This window comes from Ursus arctos, unplaced genomic scaffold (genome assembly GCF_023065955.2).
Source record: "Ursus arctos isolate Adak ecotype North America unplaced genomic scaffold, UrsArc2.0 scaffold_20, whole genome shotgun sequence".
In the NCBI taxonomy this organism is placed as follows: Eukaryota; Metazoa; Chordata; class Mammalia; order Carnivora; family Ursidae; genus Ursus; species Ursus arctos.
This window is the reverse complement of record NW_026622875.1, coordinates 1540106-1548144: the sequence shown is the minus strand read 5'-3', so window position 1 is coordinate 1548144 and position 8039 is coordinate 1540106.

The following is an 8039-nucleotide window of genomic DNA, read 5'->3' as shown; positions in this document are numbered from 1 at the left end:
ATAGGGAGAGTCACTTTGTGGTTAAGGCCTGGCTATCTCCCTGAGCTGCAGGACTGGGTGAGAGGCTCTCAGAAATCCCTGCTGCACCTGTTAAACTGGTTACTCTTCGTCTCTGTGAGAAACTGATCTGGAGTTGTGGAATGTTGTGTTACTTCTGCTGTTTGCTTATAGCTGAATAAAAATTTAAAAAAACATTGTGTGGGTGAAAAAAAAAAGAAAGAAAGAAAACATGAATAAATTGGTAGGGATATAATAATCTATTGCATGTGAGGTCAGGAAGGAAGAACTGCCAGATGGCTCTATGATTTCAGTTTTGAATAAGAAAACTGTGTAATTTTTTTATCCAAATCAGAAAACTTAGGAAAATGAAAGAGGGTTCTAAAATAATCAAACTTTTATAATGTTGACATTTAAATCTTAATAAATTTGTTGCTTTTATATTAGTGAATACCTATTTTGATTCAAAACTTTTTAAAAATAATTTGTAGAAGTAAAAATGTGTACCTGTGTATATCAAAGCAAAACAAAACATTGAAAAATTACGTAAGTAGAATTACTATCTTTGGTTTACATTTATATACTTTAATCAGTTTCTCAAACTGTCACTATAGAATGTATTTTTTAATGAATCCAGATAATTTTTTAAATAAAATTGCTTGCAGCATTTTTCAAAGTTGTATTTTATAGTTAATAAATTTGAAGTAGTTGACTGTTTCTATTGTTAAAATTCTGTAGGCCGGAAATATTTTTAATTGAGAAAAATCTTCCGTATTTTTCCTAAGGTACATGTAAACTCAGAGTTAACTCTGCTAAATAAAAGATCTTCATTCCATGTCTTTTATTGAAATACATAAAAATTTTAGCTCAACTATTTTTACCAGCACTGTTTTTTCTTTTTATTCAAAGTAACTTTTCAACAAGTATTTTTATATAACAAAATTGATCAAATAAGATGTCTCTATGATTCCTTTCAATATCTCATCAAACTTAGATGCTGCAGTAAACAAAGGCTGTCTCAATCTCATTCTGTCCTGTTACAGAGTATTAATTTATTCAGTTAAGAAAAGAACCTTTGAAAGTTTTTCTCGGGATGTAGCTCAAGTGTGGATTTTCAGAAATAAATTATTGTATCCTCTTTGAGCTCTCGTCATCTGATTTTCTAGATTTTTTTGTTTCTGTAAGAAAAAAATTTTATTCCTTTTATTTCCATGTTTTGTTTCAATATTCTGAAAGTGTTAAATTTGACATTCTTTAAAAAGATTTCCAACAAAAGAGTGAAATTAACCAAAATTTAGAAACCTCTTCTACAACAGTTCAAAACTACTGTAGAACACCTAGATTGGTTTACAAGATTGCTTTAAAGGCTAAAACATTTATATAAATTTATTGATGGTGGGAAACAAAGAGAAAGTGTCAAAGCCTCTGTGTAAGTGGCTTTGTGTATGTGCAGAAGCTGTAGCTTATGGCTTGGCATATTAGACTGGCAATATACTAAAATTGCTTAGAGATAATTATTAAAGTTTGTGTGTATAAAACAAATTCCAAATATATTCATTCTCTTTTTTGAATTAAAAAAAAGAATATTACCTTTACTATGACTTTATGATCTACAAATATTTGTTTTTATCTCTCTAAAAGCTTATCATTTTAGTCTTTAAGGTTGAAGTTGTAACTATTTTAGAATTATAATCACAGTAATCTCAGATGTTTCACCATAGAATAATTAATTTCCAAAAGCTTTAGAGTCCATTGATTAGATGAAAATATAACTATTATTAGAATTAAACTGACTTTCTATCTGAAATAACTTGGGACAATTTAAACCATGTATCATTTAACCCTTTGTAAAGTTCTTTGGAAAATAGAGCCAACCCACGAACAGTTCTCGCTATACTTTTTGTATATGCATAAGAAAACTGGAGATTGAAAAAGTGAAATTAATTTAGAATAGTCATTTAATCTAAATGAAAAGCTGTATTTCACCGAGTGATATATATAAACCCACTTTCTCTATTAATTAAATCAAGATCTACTGGCATATTTTCTTTTTAAATTTTCAAACTAAATGCTATTGTTTCCCTCTAAAGATTGGTTTTCCTCTGGCATGTGATATCATTATGGCTCCACATACAGTAGATGATTAAAGTCACGAATATTCAGTGCACCTCACAGCAACCTTTAGTAATAGATACGCTAAACACCTATTTCTTTGATTTTAAATTTTTTGGTTCTTTGCTACTTTAAAGAGTTTACTGTAAAATGAAAGTTCCAGCAATCAGTGAAAAATTAGTTATAAATAGTCAGCATAAAATATGTTACCCCAGACATGGGTGACTGGTTCATTAACAGATCTAGGGAAGGAAGAGATAGTTTCAAGTTATGATTATGAGTTCAACTTGGGCATGGTCAGTTGTTGGTGACTGTGGTACATACAGTTGGCAGTGCCCAGGAAGTATTTGTGAATATTGCTTTGGAGTACAAGAACATGGTGAAAGATAGAAATACAAATTTGGAAGTTCTCAGCATATGGGTAGTAGTTGAAACCATGATGAGATGAAAGATTAGATAAGACATTGTCAGCACTGATGCTTGTTGAGTAGTTTCTGGGAGGTCTTTGTCTGGACATTGACAACAGAGAGTGTTTGTGATTACTTTATTCTAAATGACTTGTGTGTTGGCTTCTTGTAGCTTCTGTAACAAATTACAACCAACTTGGTGGTTTAAAACAACAGAGGTGGGGTGCCTGGGTGGCACAGCGGTTGAGCGTCTGCCTTCGGCTCAGGGCGTGGTCCCGGCGTTGTGGGATCCAGCCCCATATCAGGCTCCTCCGCTATGAGCCTGCTTCTCCCTCTCCCACTCCCCCTGCTTGTGTTCCCTCTCTCGCTGGCTGTCTCTGTCTCTGTCAAATAAGTAAATAAAATCTTTAAAAAAAAAAAAAAAAGAACAGAGGTATATATTCTCTCACAGTTCTGGATGCCGGAAGTCCACAATAAGTATCACTGGGCCAGAAGCAAGGTGTGTGCATGGACACATTCCCTCTGGAGGAAGAGAATTTTGTTTTGTGCCTTTTTCGGAGCTGCCAACAATCCTTGACATATGGCCACATTATTCCAATCACTGCTTCTTCATCATACTGTCTACCTTTCTTCCTCTATGGTGAAATCTCCCTCTGCTTCCCTCATAAACTTACATGTGATTACATTTAAAGCCCATTCTGATAATCCAGGATAATCTTTCCATCTCAAGATATTTCATTTAATCACATCTATGAAGTCTTTTTTGCCATGTGAGGTAACCACTGTTCATAGGTTCCAGGGATTAGGATGTGGATATCTTTGGGAGTAGGAGGCTAATATTACTCTATCACAACTTATATCTGTCTGATCACCATCAGTGCTGAGTTTTTCATCCTCTCTGTATCATCACTCCTGAATTTGGAAGACTTGGTACAAAAAAAGTAGTGTAATGTCTCATAATTTTTTATTGATTAAAATGACATTTTGGATATATTGTATTAAATAAAATATGTTATTAAAAGAATTTTATTTAAAACATTTTTTCAGTGTATCTACTAGAAAATTTAAAATTGCAAATGAAGTTAACATTGCATTTCTATTGGCACTGGTATAGAATGTGTATGAGTTTCAATGTCTTCATCTTATGGAGAAATTGCTGTTTCCTTACAAATAAACAGTTAAAATTCTTGAAAGCTGCACACTAAGTTAATTAAACACTCAGTTTTATTCTATGGATGTACTTTGCTCTATTGTAATCCATATTCATTCAAACTTATTTATTGCTGCTTTTCTCCATTTCACAGCAACAAACCAAAAGGACTTAATGCGAAATTATTGACTACACTGTGCCTCTCAGCCTCAGTTAACCCCTAATTCTGTGCACCTGGGAGCCAAAGCAAACCATAAAGAGCCACAGGCACTAACCTGATGAAGCATCTCTGGAAGGAAGTCTTACATGGTGAGTGCCAGACTGACTGGCAGTCTCTTAGAACTGAGAGGAAATAAGGTAATTTTTAGGAGTTTGACATTTTCTTTCAAAAGAGATTGTATTCTAAAGGGTGAAGGGTGGTGAGGAAATAAGGGGAAATGTTTTTAATGGAGAGGGATCCAAGGGGAACTTGTAGGAATGGAAGAGTCTTCCAGGAAAGGAGGTTTGTGATTTGAGAGGACACTGTATGTGAGCCTGGAAAAAGAGGTGAAAAAGAGTGATCGGTGGAGAAAATCTAGGAGATTCTAAGCAGTGAAGGTCTAATGAGATGGAGAAGAAAGGACACTACTATTTACCAAGCTTATACTGTTTATCAGGTACTTTCATATATGTTATCCAAATTACACTTAAAATGTTCATTTTTGCAGGCCAAAAATTTGAGGTGCAAAGACATGAAGTGATTTTCCTAAGGTCACACAACTAATAAGTATCAAGGGCAAATTTAGGATCCATTAATTAGTGGGTTGATATTCTTTAGAGTGTTAAAGCTAGACTAAAAGGTAAATCTGTGAGGGTAGAAAACATGGCAAGTGACTTGAGAAAATTTGGGAAATATCAATGATAGGAATCTGTGTCTGATTGAAGTGGGGAAAAAGAGGCAGGCCAGGGAAGTATTTGTACATGGAACTATTTGTGGCAGCTGTGGAAACATATCACATCCAAAGGGCTCAGAAGAAATGGGATATTGGTTGGCCTTTTAACTAGTTAAGTTTTTGAACTTGAACAGTTCCCCAGCATTGCGCTATATTTGTAATAAGCATAGACCTTTGGATTTTTATATAAGTAACTATAAGAAATATAAGCATATTTAACTTCAGCCTCCCACAGACCTGAGAGAAACATAGTCAAAAAACCAGTTCAAGTTTTAGTTAGTTCATCTGTAAAAATGAAGGCATTAAAATAAGTACTCCAGCTCATAATGGCATGATTTAAAGGTACCATGACATCACCTCAGCCTGCAGAATTCCCAGTTGTGTACTTCCCAACTTATACTAGTCTCCTTAGAAATCATTTTATTTTCATTTCACCCAGAACCATTATGGGCTCAACACCTTTTCTTCAAATATTAGCATTCCCCTCATTTCAGTGGACTCTTCCATCAGGGGCTCTGAGATACGTTATTTTATTGATGACCTTCCCTGACATACTACTGACCTCTAATCATTTAAGCATCCAGTCTACAAGTAGATACGACAGAGCAGCTGGTGGAGATGAGGGGGAGAAGACGATCCTGCACACTAGCACACTTGGCTCACCATAACTTTACAAAAACCAAGCAGAATTTTTCTTCTTGCTCCTCTTTGGCAGCCTCCTTTGATTAATTGCTGAGTGTTTTCCCTATTCTGATTTCTCAGTATCTTTCTTTATTTCTAGCTGTCAGTCTTGCATATCGTTTAGCCAAAACAAGGCACTTGTCTTAGGCTCCCTCATTTCACCTCCTCATTTCGATGGATCACTGCCTTGACATATAGAGCTCTTCATTCTTCCATGAGATCTGAGGAAAAGAAGACACCTTTAGGCTCTATTTCAAATTCCTTTTTATTTTCTTAAAAAGCTGTTTGTCATCATTTACTTTGGTCCTATTATCTTTAATTTTTCTTTTTCTATTGATTCTTTTTTATGTCCTGATCAATGACTAACACTTTTTTTTTTAAGTTTTGGTAAATCAATAGGAGAAATAACATATCATTGTTCTTTAAATTGATTTTTCTTGAATTATGTGATTAAAATTTTAAATGTGTAGCAGCCATTTCATTCCCTACCGAGTGAATTGTCTTTTGAATATCCATGCAACTTTTTTCTATTGATAAATTAGTTTAAACTTTGCAATGTTTTTTAAACTTTTTACGGAGTTAATAAGTATTTGTCATATTCATGACAATTTTTTTTTAGTTTGTTGCATCTGACTAATGTGTAAGAAATGGTAGGAATCAAAAAGGTTTAATTTAATCTATCACAGTGGTCATCATGCTCTTTTTGATATCTTCAAATGCTTCTATACTTAGAATATCTTTTGCATTATATATTTCAGATTAATACTTACTTCTATATTTGTGTAATATATCTGTCTTTTTTGGGCTTTTAAAAAGATTTTATTTATTAGAGAGAGAGAGCGACACAGAGAAAGAGCACAACCAGGGGAAGAGGCAGGCAGAGGGAGAAGCAGGCTCCCCGCTGATCAAAGAGTCCGATGTGGGGCTAGATCCCATGGTCCTGGGATCATGACCTAAGCTGAAGACAGCCACTCAACCAAATGAGCCACCCAAGCATCCCTTTGTTTTTATTTTATTACTTTAAAGTTTTGAATTCATGTGGAATTATTTTACTCTTTCTCATAATATCACCAATGTATTGTAGGTCATCAAAATAGCAAATCATCTTTGACTTATCCAACTTAATTCCTATTCAGTGTCATTAACTTAGAAGGTATAATTTTCCAAAATTAAATAACATTTTATAGACTTGCTGATTCATTCTATTAGGCAATAAGCATACTAAGGATAAGAATCCTGTCATATTTGTATCCTTAGCACATAATATAATAATTTACTTACAAAATTGGGTTACCACACTATGTCAATGTCATGATAATTATTTTACTAATACAGTGCTTTGCAGGGTCTTCTTAAAATTATGCTTTTAACCAAGCCTACTTATATATTATTCAGTTGTCCTCATTTCTTACTTCTACGTTCTTTCTTCTTTCAGTGGGGCTTTAGATGATGTTGGCATAGTCTCTTCCCTGCTTCTCATTCTAGAATTCAGCTGCTTGATTTCAAATAGTATGTACTAACCCATTGTCTGTTCTTCTTTCTGACCACTTTATATGACCACCCATTTTCAGTCCTTAGGACTCTGTATGCATGAGCTTTTCAATGGGACTGGCCTTATCCATTCACAGATGTGACAGTCTTCACTCCCCAAAAAGTCTCTACACTTTGGACTTTCTAATATCACCTGCAGTAAGAAGAACACATTGACATAATTGCTTATTGGCCATATATTTTATGAGAATACTTTAATACTGACAGTTGACAGCTCTAGCGAAGACTAGAAGGGTTCAGAGATTTCTAATAGGAAATTATTAAGCAAATTGCCTTTGCCAAGAAATGGAACTCCATAGTTGATACATAGACTGTATGGAGAAAAAGAAAAAGAAAGAGAGAAAGAGAAGAAAGAAAGAAAGAAAGAAAGAAAGAAAGAAAGAAAGAAAGAAAGAAAGAAAGAGGAAGAAAGAAAGAAAGAAAGAAAGAAAGAAAGAAAGAAAGAAAGAAAGAAAGAAAGAAAGAAAGAAAGAAAGAAAGAGAAAGAAAGGAAGAAAGAAGAAATGGAAAGAATAGCAATGGAAGAAAAGCAGACACAAGTCCTTAATGTTGGAAAACAGCTTCATATGCAGTCAGATCATTGAACTTCTGTGAGGATGTAGACTGAGTTCCAATTTAAAACTTCCTGAGCCACAGGGCACCTGGGTGGCTCATTCAGTTGAGCGTCTGCCTTTGGCTCAGATCATAATCCCAGGGTACTGGGATTGAGCCCATGTCAGGCTCTCTGCTCAGCTAGAAGCCTGCTTCTCCCTGTCCCTCTGCCTGCTTATGCTCTCTCTCTCTGTCAAATAAATAAATAAAATCTTTAAAAAATAGAATAAAAAAATAAAACTTCCCGAGGCAGATTTAGAGAATGGAGAGGAGGGACAGTCAGAGGCAACTAAATAAGAAAATAGTGTGAAGATCTTAATAGAATAAAATTAAGTGCCTAGTATTGCCTTCTATAATTTTTTTTTTTTAGGAAATAGACTTGAAGAAGGAAAAAACAGGTATGCATGTTGTTTTAAGACTAGTGAGAAGAAAAATAATAAGTCAGAGACTAAAACTATATAGGTGGTAAGCCATAAAGCAAGATTTGTGGAAAGAACTGCAAGGATGAGACCTCACAGTTTTGCTTAAGGCCACCTGTATTCATTTTCATCCATGCACCAGGCAAGTAAGAGTAATGTAGACGCATTTCCTGTCTGTTCTAACTCCATAGTTGCACAT